The following is a 15,644-nucleotide window of genomic DNA, read 5'->3' as shown; positions in this document are numbered from 1 at the left end:
CACGGCATTGGATTGCTCATTCAATACCTCTTAAAAGTAGGAATCATTGGATAATTTTCAGTTGCGTGAATGGTGCAAGCACAAATACTGCAAACAGTTTCCTTAACCTTATCCTTCTTTAATTCCTTGGCCTCGAGTTTTTTGGTGAGATTAGCCACTTTAGTATTAATATCATCATCCTCTTTTAGGAGATACATTCCACCCCTCTTTGGATTGAGTCAGCCTGGACATTGTGCTTAATTTTGGGGAGATGTCCCATGATTGTGTGTTTTTAGCAAGTTTATCAAAGTAGTCCCACACATCATTGACACTTTTTATTCATGAATTCCCTATTACACATCATCTCAACTAATTGGCACATGGGAGATGTTAGTCCATCATAGAAAAAGTTCGTGATGTGCCACGTTTCAAAACTGTGTTGTGGGCATGAACTGACAAGATCCTTGAAAGACTCTCAACATTGGAAGAATGTTTCATCTTCCTTTTGGACGAAGTTCATGATCGACTTTCTAAGGGTGTTTGTCTTATGGTATGGGAAAGTTTTCTTTATGAATTCCCTTCTCATGTCATTCCATCTACCAATAAATTGAGGACATAGTGAATGCAACCACGTCTTAGCTTTCTCTTTTAAAGAAAAGGGAAAGAGTTTCAACCTAACCGTGTCGTCAAACACGTTAGGAAAATATAGAGTGACTATGATTTCATCAAACTTTTTCAGGTGTAGATACGGATTTTCAGATTCAAGCCCATGAAATTTTGAAAGGAGTTGGATCACCCCTGGCTTAATGTCCATTTGTTCTGTATTTTTTTAGAAAAAATCATGCATGAGGGTGTAGTCACCCCCACCGGTTGTAAATAATCTTGTAAAGTACGAGGCGGGGGTGCTTGATGCATCCCATCCTCATCCTGGACTTCCTCAGCCCTAGGTTAAGGTTGTTGATTTATCGGTTGATTTATAGCCATAACCTTAATTAACTTTGAGGATCTCAAGTAGTGTCTAATCCTGTGATGGATTGATAACCCCTCAACCAATCCACCTTCACTCAAAAGACGTCGAGTGTTGTGACGGACCCACTTGGGCATGAAACACTCTCAGCCCTCAATTTCAGATTCTAACCTAAACCTAAAAAAGAAGAAATAAAATAGAATTCTAGAATTAGAAAGAAAGGAAATTGGGAAGAAGTTACCAAATTAAAAGTTCCTAATAAAAACCCTGTAAAACAAAACAAAATTAGTTAGTTTCTAAAAGCAGAAATAACAAGTTTCTAAATCTAGAATTATCAAGTGCATTAGTTTCTAAAAACAAAAGAAATCCTAAAATTAGAAAGTTTCTAAAAACAAAAAACAAGCCCTAACAGAAAATAGAAAAAAAATTAGAAAAAGATTACCAATTTAGAAAGTCTATATCAGGATCCTACAAAACAAGAAAGTTAGGTTAGTTTCTAAAATCAAACAGAAAAATCTGATCCTAAAATTAGAAAATATAAAAACCTAATCTTAATCAAATTCTAAAACTAGCTAATCTTAGAAAAACACAACTGTTAGTCGCTAGCAACACCGCTAAAAACTTGTTCACAACCCCAAGTGTAGGGTCGCGATGTGGTAATAATCTCGGTAAGACTAAGGTCGAATCCACAAGGATTGAACTTGTCTGTCTTCTGAAAGAAACAAGAAGTAAAACTAGAAGAAGATGAAAACCTAAATCTAGAATAATTGAGAGAATAATTGTGAATTATTTAACTAAAACTTGTAGATTCAAAGTTGGGAAACTAGGGTTTCCAAGGATCCACTTGTAGAGATCAAGGAGATCCATGCTTGATTCATGAACACAACTGGAATCAGTGTCCCATCTTCATCTAATTGGAAATTATCTCATTAAAAATAACATCTGAACTTCCTTTGATCTAGTTCTCAATGGATGAAAGGCATGAGAACTATAAGAGATTCTATTACAAAACCATGCCCATGAGACAAAGCAAACAATAAAATTTCCATATCCACAACCAATTTGAGAGAATTGTAAGAGTTAGGGAGGATTCCATCATCCAACCATGCCCAGGGGACAATGGTGAACAACAAGATTTCCTAAATTCGCAATCTCAATAATGAAAAGACATGCTCAGAGCTATCGCATATCTATTGTAATTTAAGTCACAACAAATCATTAAAAACTAAAAATATTCCTTAGAATTAAACTAGAATTAAAGATAGCTCAACTTAAACATGAATCAAAGCCATAAAAAAACATCCCATCAAGCTACAAGCTTCACCTCTTAGCCTTAGTTAAGAGGTTTAGCCAACCATAGACATGATTAGACTAGAATCACTTAGGAAAAAAAATCAAGGAAAGAAAAAACAACTGAGGAAGGAAAAACTCTTGGCCAACCGTCTCTCTCTCTTGCTCTTTCTTCCCCACGTCTATCGTGCTCCCCTTTATTTTTCCTCTTTCCTTTATTGGAGATGGTTGGAAGTGCGTAATTGGTGAAGCCCTATGTAGCAAGAGACGGTGAAACTTTACACAGCAAGACTGCCGCAATCACATCTAGCATAACCAGTTTAGCAGAAAGAAAATCTTGTTGCAGGATCTTTTTCGATCAGCCTTCATGGACTTGGTCGAAATTCCTTTTGGGGGAGGTTTGGACGGTCAGGATCATTAGTCCGATCCTGACCACGATCCCACAACAGCCCGAAACGTCTGAGTTTCTTAGACATTGTTATGTGCATTTTATATTAATGTGTCTTATGCTGTTGAAGTCGGTGGGGCCCACTCCCTGACATTTCAGTGGATTGGAATCGCTCATTGGATTCGTAGGGTCGAGTTATGCCATTGTTTAAGATTTGAGTTAGATCTGAGTTCTTGGTGGGCCATACTAGTAATCGATGTGGTGTTATAGTCACCTGTCGCTGCGATCTTGTTCTTGTGCATGTTTGCACATGAACACCATGGTTTTGGTCGGCTTTCCCTCCCGAACACGCTGGACGGTTCAGATCATCCATCTGAATGATGGAGGTGGGCCACCATTCATCCCAGTGGTGGACCGTCCACACGATGTAAGAGAGGAGAGAGAAACTCTCCCATGAATTTGGATTTTGTCTGGTCAAACCGACTTTGACCCGACTTAGCATTTAGTACACTGCCAAAGTGCGTGTGTTGCATGCGCACACCACTCATGGTGGGGTCCATGTAGTGTTTTTGAGAAATCTACACCGTCCATTCATTTTTCATATGGTTTAAGGAGTTGAGTCCAAAATTGAGGCATATCCAGAGATCAAGTGGGCCCCATTTCAGTGATTTATGACTGATCTTTCTATTGGACCACTTCCACAAAGATCTAAGGGCTGCAATTTCACGTGTACGGTTACTTTATGATCCTCAGGCCGGATATAAGGTTTCGTGCCAAACAGATGGTGGGAACCCTGTGATCTTGAATTCAGGATGATTTTCAGGCTTCCTTATCTTCAATTCTTCGATTCTCTTCCTTCATCACTTGGTTTGCTTAAATCTTTGGCATGTGAATTCATCAATCTTGGTCTCCTAAGATCCATCCCTTGCCTTGGTGATTCTTGAGCTTCAAATCCATGCTTTTAGTACCCTTTTCAATCCAAGCTATTATATTCACCTTGCAACACAAACATGATTAAAATAGAATATTAAGCATTATCATGTACATAAAACCAAGTAATAACTAGGGTCTAATATGAAATATTTGACCCTCAACATTTTTCATCCTATCTCAATCAGTTTGTTGTGGTCTTCATCAATGACATTCTGATTTATTTGAGGACCCGCGAGGATCACGAGCAGTATCTGAGATTGCATTGCAGAGTTCCGTGCCCACCAGCTATATGTGAAACTGGAGAAGTGCAAGTTTTAGCAGGAGGAGGTGAAGTTCCTCAGGTCATGTGGTAATGAGGGAGGGTATCGCAGTGGACCCCTCAAAGGTTGATGTAGTGCATTAGTGGGGCTAACCCACGAACGCATCTGAGATCCGCAGTTTCCTTGGTTCAGTAAGATATTTTTGACGATTTATCGAGGGATTCTGTCGTATCGCAACATCGCTGACCAGGTTGACCCAGAAGGGCGCAGAGTTTGTGTAAAGTGATGCCTGTGAGCGAGCATTTATGGAGTTGAAGGACCACTTCACGTCCACTCCTGTCCTTACTCTTCCCTCTGGGAGTGATGGATTTGTCATATTTACTGATGCTTCACTTGTGGGTTTGGGTGCTGTCCTAATGCAGCACGGAAAGCCAGTAGCTTATGCATCTCACCAGCTCAAGGTCCATGAGCTGAACTACCCCACGCATGATTTGGAGCTGGCAGCAGTTGTCTTTGCACTAAAGGTGTGGATGCACTATCTCTATGGGTTTAGGTTCGAGCTGTTCTCTGACCACAAGAGCTTGAAGTATCTATTCTCTCAGTCCACGCTGAACATGAGGAAGAGATTTGGATGAAGCTCCTGAAGGACTACGATTTTGATCTTAAGTACCACCTAGACAAGGCAAATGTGGTGGAGGATGCCCTTAGTTGTCAGCCATGAGGCCTGGTGGTGCATATATGATTCAGGAGTGGAAGATGATTGAGGAAGTGTCAACATTCGACTTCGAGATTGGCTTGCAGTCTTCTATTATGAAGTTATCGAGCCTGTCGATTCAACCATCTCTTATCGCAAGGGTGATTGAGGTTCAACAGGCATATGAGTCATTGTAGAGTTATCACGCAGAGGTAACAACTGAGAGTTAGTCAGATTAGCAGATTTGTTTTGATGGTGGACTTCGCTTTAGAGGCCGGTTATGTGTCTCGGATGTTTTAGAATTGTGCAGAGATCTTATGACCGAGGCACATTGATCGCGGTTTTCTATCCACCCTGCTTGACGAAGATGTATTGTGATATGAAGAGGCAATATTTTTTGGCAGGGATGAAGCATTAGATAGCTAGTTTTGTGGTCGAGTGTGACACATGCCAGCGTGTCAAGGCCGATCATCAGAGACCCCTAGGTCTGTTGCAGCTGTTGAGCGTCCTGATGTGGAAGTGGGAGCACATATCCACCGATTCTATTATGGGCTTGCTGAGGACTCAGCTCGATCATGACGCTATCTAGGTTGTCGTGGATCGTCTGACAAAGTTGGTACATTTTCTCACGATTCATACGATTTGGCCTTTAGACCAACTTGCCAGACTGTTTATTGATGAGATTGTGAGACTGCATGGTGTTCTAGTTTCGATTGTTTCTGACCGAGGCCCGAGGTTCACGTCTTAGTTTTGGAGGAGCTTTCAGAGAGCGATGAGATCTACCTTGTAGTTCAGCACTGCATATCATCCATAGACCGATGGGCAGACCGAGAGGGTCAACCAGATTCTTGAGGATATGCTTAGAGCTTGCGTGATTGATTTCTCGGGTAGTTAGGATAAGCATTTGCGCCTGACTGAGTTTGCATACAGCGACAACTATTAAGCGACTATTGGTATGGCTCCCTTCGAGGCCATGTATGACAGGCTATGTAGATCTCCTAGTTGTTGGGCCAAGGTTGGAGAGCACTGCCTCTTAGGCCTTGAGCTTTTGCAAAAGACATTGGAGGTTATTAACATCATCAGGCAGAGGATGCACAAAACTTAGAGCCAACAGAAGAGTTTTGCTGATTGTCAGTGTCATCCCTTGGAGTTCGCTGTTGGGGATAGAGTGTCTCTCAAGATCTCACCCATGAAGAGCGTGGTTCGATTTTGGAGCGAAGGGCAAGCTTGCCCCGAGATTTATTGGACCTTTCGAGAACACTGGGTGTGTTGGCGCCATGACCTATAGGCTTGCCTTACCTTCTCAGTTGTCTGGCATCCACAATGTGTTCCATGTTTCTATGTCGCAGAAGTGTGGGTCAGACACCGTTCTCGTGATTGATTGGTAGCCTCTTGAGGTCTATGATGATGTGTAATGACCCGAAAAATTTTGTACAAAGACCCAAGTATTACCTCTATTTCCCTTAGAAGCTATTTGTGGGTTAATTAGCGCTAAACTCGATTGCTTGTGAAATTAGCATCAATCACTTTAAATTTGATTTGCAGGACTCAAAACCTGTAGAATCATTAGCGCTATGTTACTCTGAAATCTGAGATTCAACGCTAAATCCAGTTGCTCTTGGGAATTTTTAGAAGCTTTGGATCGGACCTGGACCGCGCGTCGAAAGTCCGATAGCGATGATCTTAGACAATTATGGTCACCATGTTGGACTTGGCCATCACCTCAAAAATCAAGTCCAGATGATGTCCTGGGTCGATTTGATTGAGTCCGGAGTGAAGAGTGTGAGAACGGTGAGAAATTAAATATGATTTTATGAAATCTGAGTCGTATCGCTTGCGCGACGATTTTAAGCAATCTGACCATTGGATTCTAACCCAATTTTACCCTCGGATCAGGGAAGGTGGCCCAGGCATGTCATTATGCTTGTGGACCTGATCGAGTTTCGGTGACCGTTGAATTGGGTGTGGTCCGCCACGGCTGATCTGTATATTCGATCGGTACGAAAACTCAGCCTGACCTAGATCCATGGTCAGTGAGCTTAAGTCCAACCGCACGTGGAAAAAGGATCACCGAAAGTGTTCCGTTGGATCGAGAGAAGCCTGATTTGGTTATAACCTAAGTATACCTTGGCCCTAGGGCTATTTTCATCAATGTTAGGCCTATATATAGACCTTAAAACCCTCACTCTCTTTTCCATATGAATTTCCTAACCCTAGCTAAGAAAGAGAGAGGAAAAGAGAGAGAAAGTGAGAGAGAAGTTGGTGAATCATCTTAAGATTCTTTCCTGTTACTCTACATCCTTAAACCATCACTTTTGAATCGTTATTCCGGCGATTCTAAGTTCTTTCTTGGGTAAGTTAACCTAACCCTAATCTGTTTTTGAGCTTAGAAGAGTCTATGTGTTGATGTAGCTCATTTCTATTCTTGCCTTAGGTTATCTTGTCGCCGTTGACGAAGACATATCGTCTGAATCAGTTCGGTGTGCTTTTTCTGATTTAAGGTGCGGACTATATTTGTATAGGTTATGGTTTTCAAGGCTTTCAATGCCAGCTAATGGCTTATTCTTGTTATGGATGAGATTTCACATGCCAAATGCTATGTTTATTTTGCGTTCCTGATATGCATGTGTTATATTGAGATTTGTGTATTCTATGTATATGTAGGAAGTACCGTATACGTATAAAATATGAACATGTACTTGCCATGATTATTTGTCGTGTACTTGTGTTAATTGTATGTGTGATAACTCCTTGACAAAAGGAATTGTTCAAATGTGTGTATTCCAACATACGTCATGTATGTTGACCTATGTATTCTAAGTGTTTGTAGAAATGTCTGAATGGTCTAAATTGTAATATATTATTCTAATTGCGGGCGTTGAGAAGCGATTCTCAACACTCCTATTAGTGTGTATGATTTCCTAAATGCAAGTCACATTCTTTGTTGTTTAACTTCAAGCAGTATTTATGTGTAAATCCATGTTGAGTTGATATTATTCAAATGCTCACATACTGTATGATTTGAATTGTAGTTCCATTTCTATTCTAAATTGTTGACATGAATATCTATTGTGGTGGAATGTGTTTGGGACTATGGAATAGTCCAGGAAATCGGTAATCGGCCTTGAGTTCGTGGCTGAGGTTACTTTCGCCACGAAGGACGTGATTTAACGAACCCGAGTCGTATTAGAGTTGTCGGCAGTGGTTTGGCCACACGGAGTGTTTCCGCACTCTATGTCATTCAACCCAATGTGCGCTCATGCTAGTTGAGTTCGTCAAGTAACCTGATCGTTCGATGTATGTTAACCATGTATGTATGCTATTGTTTGAATCTAGGGTACCAAACTTACCGATAAAATCTCGTTAACCGTTGTACCTTGATCCGCTAAGACTCATGAGCCAGACATGGTGGTATGGGACACCGTGGTCGAGCTGTCGGCCAACGCTGGGGTGACGAGCCTCCCCGTAGTGACCAATGAGCAACCAAACTCGTGAGATGATTATGGTGGTATGGGACACTATATTCGTGCTGTCGGCCTACATTGATTGGTGACGAGCCCTTTGTAGTGACCGCGAGCATACCTGGATACTGCATTAGGGCGATGAGCCTTAGAGTAGTAACGAAGGTATGATAGGCGTGCATTGATTGGTGACGAGCCCTTTGCAACGACCTAAAACCATATGATCGTATGAAATGCCTAGGACTGACGACCCTAGAATGGATCACTGTGAGGAAATTGATATGAGGAAGGTACCTTAGCTTCCCAATCCTACTGTATGAAAAGGACTAATAATAACTTGTAATCATATTCATGCACTGCATTTGCATGTGCGTGGTAGTCGTTGGCACTGTGGGAGGATGTCATGTGTAACGTGAGATGAAGATGCAGAGGGAGTAAGGCGAGGGCATGCATCATTCTACATACATCCTTGTACTAACAAGAGTAATTAGGACATGTTTGATTATTTTGCTTTATCATTACTGCTTGATTGAATTGATAACATATTAACCTTTGCTTTATTGTTTCACTGAGTTGATCACTCACTCCCACGTTCTGGGACGGTGTTTAAACACCCACCAGACTCTGTCTTAGATGCAGATATTGATGCGACCCCTGAGGCAAAGTAGGAGTTCAAGGATGATGAGGCCGTATTTTCTTTTATGCAGTTCTCAGGCGGGTTCTTGTGAGCCATGTCCTGATGCGTGGGAATTCTAGGTTTTCTTTTGGAATAGATAATGTCATTTGATGTTTGTATTTTTGATAGCAACACTTGTAAGTATGACCTGGTATGTATACGTATTTCAGGGACTTGCACATGTACACTTATGTTTCTTTAAGTCTTCTGCTTGCGATCCTTCACTTATCCCTGAATTATGTTGCAGTTTGGCTTAATCTATTTCATGTTTTATGTACTCTTACAGACAACATACATCTATCATTAAATATGTTGCATAAGTGATGTTTTGAAACTCGGGAGCTGAGTTATGCTCGACCCCCGAATTTCAGGGCGTTACAAGTTGGTATCAGAGCATGAATTGGATTAAACTGGACCTGGGTTATGGTCACACACCGTACGCTGTCGCCACCTTAGTGTAGGAGGGTGCGAGTTTATTGTAAAATTTGTGTATGTGTTTCTGTTGCTTCTATCGGCGAAAGTTTACTGAAAACGATCACCGAGATCGAGTCTATGCGCACTCCTGATCACACACAGTGACCCAAAATCTCTTCTAGACTGTCTACTAATGAGTTTAGATGGTTTATCCTCCCATCTCAGCCCTTAAATTGTCAGTAAAGCAGTGTTTGTATCAGATTTTAACTAAAGTGGCCCGATAGGCGTCGAATCGGACTAAGGAGCCGATCGGGGCATTTCCAGGGGGACCCACATTATTTTGGAGCTAAGGGGACAGGAGGACCTCTCCCAAATGGTGAGTCATCGCCGGAGTGTTCAGAGACCGGCGATGACCTCACCTGTTCGGCGAGCCCTCGCCGCCCAGCGGGCCGGCTCAGGCTGACGCCATTAGGGCCTAGTGTGGGCCATCCCTCCATGGTTGGTCGATTATAAACCCTTCTAAACCATCTCTCCTTCACAAAATACCCTCCCAAGCTCTCATTTTCTTCAAGTTTCTCTCAAAACTCCACCAAAATCTCTCCCCGATCTTCTTCTTCTTCCATTTTCGTGCACACCCATTCAACCCATCTTAAAAACCCATCCCTATTGCTGTTTTCACTCCCTTTTCTTCTCATTTGAGCTCTCAAATCCTTCTTTAGGATCTCAAGTGTGTGGAAGCCTCACCATTCTTCCCATTTCTCCCATTTCTCTCATTTTTCATGGCCTTGTTTGAGTTTATTACGGCCATATTTTCCATCTCCACCTTTCTCTCTTTGATGGGGAAGAAGAGAGCGCCCGTGGATGAAGCCGGGCCTAGCCGCCCAACCCGTGCACGGAGGCTGAGAGGTGCCGCCGCGAGCAAGACCGCCACCCGTGAGTTTCAGACCAAGCGGGACCTTGATCCTCAAGCTCCCATTGGAAGAACCTTGTTGGCGGAGCTATCTTATGGAGTCTATGAAGGCCGTAGGGTCCTTTTTGAGGCTCATGCAAATTCGCAGCAATTTGGCGAGTTTCTGTTGTTGGAGCGCCTGGAAGGGGCCGGTTAGTGTCCCTTATTTGAGGGCGAATATCGCGCCAATGCGAGCACTGTTTGAGCTTTTTATGCCATCATTCATGATCCTTCACTGGAGCCTCTGTAGTTTAAGATTCCTTGTGGAAGCGGTCGGGAGGCCACGGTCAACGTCGCTTTGATATCCCGACTCTTGAATGTGCCGCTTGGTGAGGTGCATGCCAGTGAAAAGAATTTGAGTAGTGCGTGTGAGAGGGATCACCGCATGCGGCTCTTGTGTGGTCGTCTGGTTAAATGGCAGCCTAATAGAAGCCTTCTAGCTACTAACACGACGGACGACTTCCGCTTGCTTCACCACATGTGTACATTCAATGTTTATCCAAGGTGGAGCAACCGCAGTGAGTGTACGTGCCTGATGGTAGATTTTCTGTATCAGGTGGGGCAAGGAGAGAAGCTATGTGTGCCAACGTACATCTTGCGTTAGATTATCCTTATCGCTCATTCGAATAGGAAGATCGAATCACTCCCATTTGGCCGACTTATCTGTAAGCTTGCACATGAGTTTGGCTTCAGGCTTGGGGTAGAAAAGCCAGTACCTATTCGATACATTAATGAGACAACCCTAAATCAGATGGAAATTGGGCCTCGTCAACGACAAGCCTCAGAAAGTGAGGATGAGACAGAGAGTGATTAGGAAGAGAGTTATGACGAGGGTAGAGCTGAGATTGAAGAAGAAACAAAGCAGAACGAGGAAGAGGTAGAGGCACAGGATACGAGTGAGAGTTCTCCTCCTGTGGCACCAGAGCAGAGCGCAGATCAGGCAGCCAGGGATGCCCGTATCGCTCGGCTTGAGGAAGGTCAGGCTGTTCTACGCCAGGATATCATGGATCTTCAAGGCCTTGTGAAGCATAAGTTCAAGAAGGTAACTCGAACTCTGAAGTCTATCCTGTGTTGTTTGCAGGATAAGGGTGCCCCACCTTCATCTCCTGATTTTGACGAGTAGTTACAGTTATAGTCATCCTTTACTTTGTTTTGTTGTTTGCCATTGTTGGCATAGTTGTTGGAAGTTGTTTGTTGTTTGAAGTTTTAGATGTTTAGTTCACATGCTTTCTCTGTCGCGATTCATGTAATGCTGCACTTCTTATACTGCGACAATTTTGTTAAATAAAATACATGTTGTTTATCGTTGGAGTTGTATTGTGAATACTGTGTGGGTGAATTATGTGGATGTTGAATCTTACAGGTCGTATCCTCTGTTGAATGTAGGGTATGCCTCCTAAGGGTTCGAAGACTTCGGCCCATCTCTCTTTGGTCGAGTCGCTTGTCGGGGTTTCTCCCTTGAGCGATAGCCAGACGGATCCACAGTCGGGCCCATCTCATACTGGTGCTGGGCTGACACCTGTGATTCCACCTATGGCTCCTCCAGTCACGCCTTCAGTTCCTGAGCCGAACCGTGCATCTGCGTCAATGCCGTATGCATCTTCGTCTACTCCGCCTCCTGATAGGTTTGAGCAGATGATGCTATTGATGCAGCAGTAGCAGATTCAGCAGCACCAGCAGCATTTCTGTCTTCCATGGCTGGCATCTTTGCTCAGTCAGTGGGGGCGACTCCGCCTGCTTCACCTATGCACCCATCTAGGAGCGCTAGTGTGAGCGGCACATTTGAGCAATTTCAGTGCTTACGACCTCCCACATTTGCGGGTTCTCATAGACCCGAGGAGGCCGAGTACTGGATTGATCGCATCTTCAAGATGCTGAGACCGCTGCACTATTCTGAGGTTGAGCAGGTCGAGCTTGCCTCCTTCATGTTTGAGAAGGAGGCCAGTTTATGGTGGGACAGTGTTCTTCGCACTGTTGAGGAAGGGTATGAGTGGTCGTGGCAGGCATTTGAGGCACGCTTCCACGAGAAGTATTTTTCGGTTACGTACTGACACGAGAAGGAGAGTGAGTTCCTTCACCTCCGCCAGGGAGGGATGTCAGTGACGAAATATGAGAATCGATTTACAGAGCTAGGTCGCTATGCTCCTTTGATTCTGAGTGATCAGCTGATGCGGATGTGGTGTTTTTCTGAGGGGTTGAGGCTTGAGATCCGATCGAAGATGTGCTGTGCTAGCATATCTTCCTATACGAAGTTGGTGAGCATGTCTCTGCGAGCTGAGCAGGACGGGGACAGGTCGTCCCGTATGCGAGCACCTATTGTTCCCAGACCACGACCTGACTTTCAGAGTGCACCATCTCTCAGCAAGAGGCCACGGGCAGATTCTCCTCCGAGGCTTTCAGCGCCGCCCGCTCAGCTGGTGCGAGCTGATTTTTACTGTTCGTACTGTGGGAGGACGGGGCATTCGGATCGTACTTGCTTTTCACGTATGCGGGATAGTGGATTTACTCCACCGCAGAGGATCAGCCGTCCGATGCCTCAAGTTATATCACCTCCACCTCTTCGTTCAGCGCCAGCTCATCCATCCTTCAGACCTTCTGTACCTAGCTTCAGGCCACCTCAGTAGCCCATGGTTCCTCCGTCGAATCACCAGCAGCAGGCTCGAGTCCACGCGCTCTCAGCTGAAGCACCTGTGGCTGACTTGGTGCCGAGATCCTTCGAGGTTATAGCTCACATTGAAGGTATTCCCATTTCTATGTTAGTGGATACAGGGTCCACTACCTCTCTTATATCGTATGCGGCAGTTAGGCGTCTAAATTTGGGCACTTTTTCTATAAAGGGAGTGACGCTCACTACCGCTACAGGGATCTCCTCTGCTATGAACAAGCGTTGTATGGATTGTTTGATTGATCTAGGGAGTGGATCGATTCTTATTGACCTTTTTGACGCACCTCTTTACCATTATGATGTCATTATGGGTATGGATTGGCTCACGAGGATGCGGGCAGAGATGATTGTGAAACTAGGTCGGTGACAATCCATAGACCTGAGGGTGAGACAGTCACTTTCCCAGTTTAGGTCAGTTACCCTTTTCGTTTTGGTTATTATACTTCTTAGTTGGAGAGTATTGCTGGATCGGCGTTTGAAAGCACGCTTATAGTTTGGGAGTTTGAAGATGTGTTTAAGTCGATTCCTGGATTACCTCCTCAGTGCGAGATTGATTTTACTATCGATCTCATGCCTGGTGCGGCACCCATTTCTTTGCCCACCTATCGTATGCCTCTGAGTGAAATGGAGGAATTGAGGAAACAGATAGATGGCTTGTTGAATTTGGGTTTTATTCGGCCTAGTGTGTCTCCTTGGGGAGCACCTGTCCTGTTTGTGAAGAAGAAAGATGGTTTCTTACGATTATGCATTGATTACCACAGGTTGAATCAGGTCACTGTGAAGAATAAGTACCCTTTGCCTAGGATCGATGATTTATTTGATCAGTTGAAGGGGGCACGGTACTTCTCGAAGGTTGATTTGTAGTCAGGGTATCACCAGTTGCGCGTTAAGAATGAGGACATGTAGAAGACCGCCTTCAGGACTAGCTTTGGCCACTATGAGTTCCTTGTGATGTCGTTTGGTCTTACGAACGCACTGGCCGTGTTCATGGATCTGATGAATAGGGTGTTTCGGTCATTCTTATTCCGATTCGTCATTGTCTTTATCGATGACATTTTGATATATTCTGCGAGTCGGGAAGAGCACGAGGAGCACTTAAGAGCAGTCTTGGATACTCTTAGGAAGAATCAACTTTTTGCGTAGTTCAAGAAATGCGATTTCTGGAAAGAGAAAGTCAAGTTTCTAAGACATGTGGTGTCCAAGGAAGGGATAACTGTCAATCTTGCTAAGGTAGCTGCAGTTCAGGACTGGAAGCAGCCTGGTTCAGTTACTGAGGTGAGAAGCTTTCTGGGTCTAACAGGCTATTATCGATGCTTCATATGAGACTTCTCGAAGATAGCCAGATTGTTGTCTCAGTTGACACGGAAAGATTTGAAGTTTACTTGGAATGAGTGGGCGGAGATAGCTTTTCAAGAGTTGAAGGATAACTTGACATCCGCCCCTGTGCTAGTATTGCCAGAGCAAGGGGTTAAGTATACGATATATACTGACGCCTCTCGCGTTGGCCTGGGTTGTGTCCTTATGCAGAAGGACAGGGTGATTGCTTATGCTTCGAGACAGTTGAGGAAACACGAAGAAAATTACCCTACACACGACCTGGAGTTGGCAGCTGTCATTTTCGCATTAAAGCTCTAGAGACATTACCTCTACGGAGAGGAGTTCGAGCTCTTTTGCGACCATAAGAGCCTTAAGTATATCTTCACGCAGCGTGACTTGAATATGAGGCAGCGCCAATAGATGAAAACATTGAAAGACTTTAAGTTTGATGTTTCTTACCATCCGGGCAAGCCGAACCTAAGCTTGCGATGCATCCAGGTAGCACGAAGATGTATCAAGATATGAGAAGATCTTATTGGTGGGACAACATGAAGGTTCACATTGCTAAGTTTGTATCTCGTTGTCTCATGTGCCAGCAGGTCAAGGCAGAGCATCGCCAACCTCCTCGGCTGCTTCAGCCCATGCCCATAGCAGAATGGAAGTGGGACTTCATTTCTATGGATTTTATTTCAGGGTTGTCGAGAACGAGGAAGGGACATGACTCTATTTGGGTGATCGTCGACCGATTGACGAGTCGGCTCACTTCTTACCGATCAGAGTCACAAACTCTGCAGATGAGTTGGCTAGGTTGTACATCAAGGAGATTGTACGTCTGCATGGAGTTCCCTTGGAGATTCTGTCTGACAGAGACATGCGTTTCACATCTATCTTCTGGACTCGTATCCAAGAAGCGATGGGTGTGAAATTGAAGTTTAGTACCGCATTTCATCCATAGATAGATGAGCAGACGGAACGTGTGAATCAGGTTCTGGAAGACATGTTGCGAGCTTGTGTTTTGGATTTCAAGGACAGTTGAGATGATTGTCTCCCTTATGCAGAGTTCGCATATAATAACAATTTCCAAGCGAGTATCGGCATGGCTCCCCACGAGGCATTGTATGGTCGCCCGTGCAGAGCACCGCATTACTGGGCAGAAGTTGGCGAGCGTAGTTTGATTGACCCGGAGTTGGTGCAGGCGACTTCAGAGAAAGTTGACATTATTCGACGTCGACTTCTGATAGCCCAGAGCAGGCAGAAGAGTTACGCTGATACGAGGCGGCGACCGCTTGAGTTTGAGGTTGGAGACCATGTATTTCTTAAGGTTTTCCCTATGAAGGGAGTTCTGCGGTTCGGTAAGAAGGGAAAGCTCACGCCGAGATTTATTGGTCCATTTCAAATTCTGGATCGAGTGGGAGCGGTAGCATACTGCCTTGCTTTGCCCACACCACTTGCGGGCGTGCATAACGTATTTCATGTTTCTATGCTGAAGAAGTACGTTCCTGATCCTTCGCATATTATCAGTTGGGAGCAGGTGCAGTTGAGTGAGGATGCCACATATGTACTGCGACCGACGCGTGTCCTAGACAGGAAGGAGCAGGTATTACGTAGCAAGGTCATCCCTCTTGTGAAAGTACTATAGACGCATCATAGT

The 15,644-nt window shown here is 44.2% G+C and overlaps 1 non-coding gene across 1 annotated transcript; it reads left to right on the top strand.

Annotated features, from left to right (window-relative positions):
- Positions 1-410: 410 nt before the first annotated feature.
- On the top strand, positions 411-517 carry LOC131252407 (small nucleolar RNA R71). Its single transcript, XR_009174429.1, has one exon. It is a non-coding gene; the product is annotated as a small nucleolar RNA R71 (small nucleolar RNA).
- The last annotated feature ends 15,127 nt before the right edge of the window (positions 518-15,644 follow it).

This window comes from Magnolia sinica, chromosome 7, assembly GCF_029962835.1.
Source record: "Magnolia sinica isolate HGM2019 chromosome 7, MsV1, whole genome shotgun sequence".
Classification (NCBI taxonomy): domain Eukaryota; kingdom Viridiplantae; phylum Streptophyta; class Magnoliopsida; order Magnoliales; family Magnoliaceae; genus Magnolia; species Magnolia sinica.
This window is presented reverse-complemented; position numbering and strand designations above follow the sequence as displayed.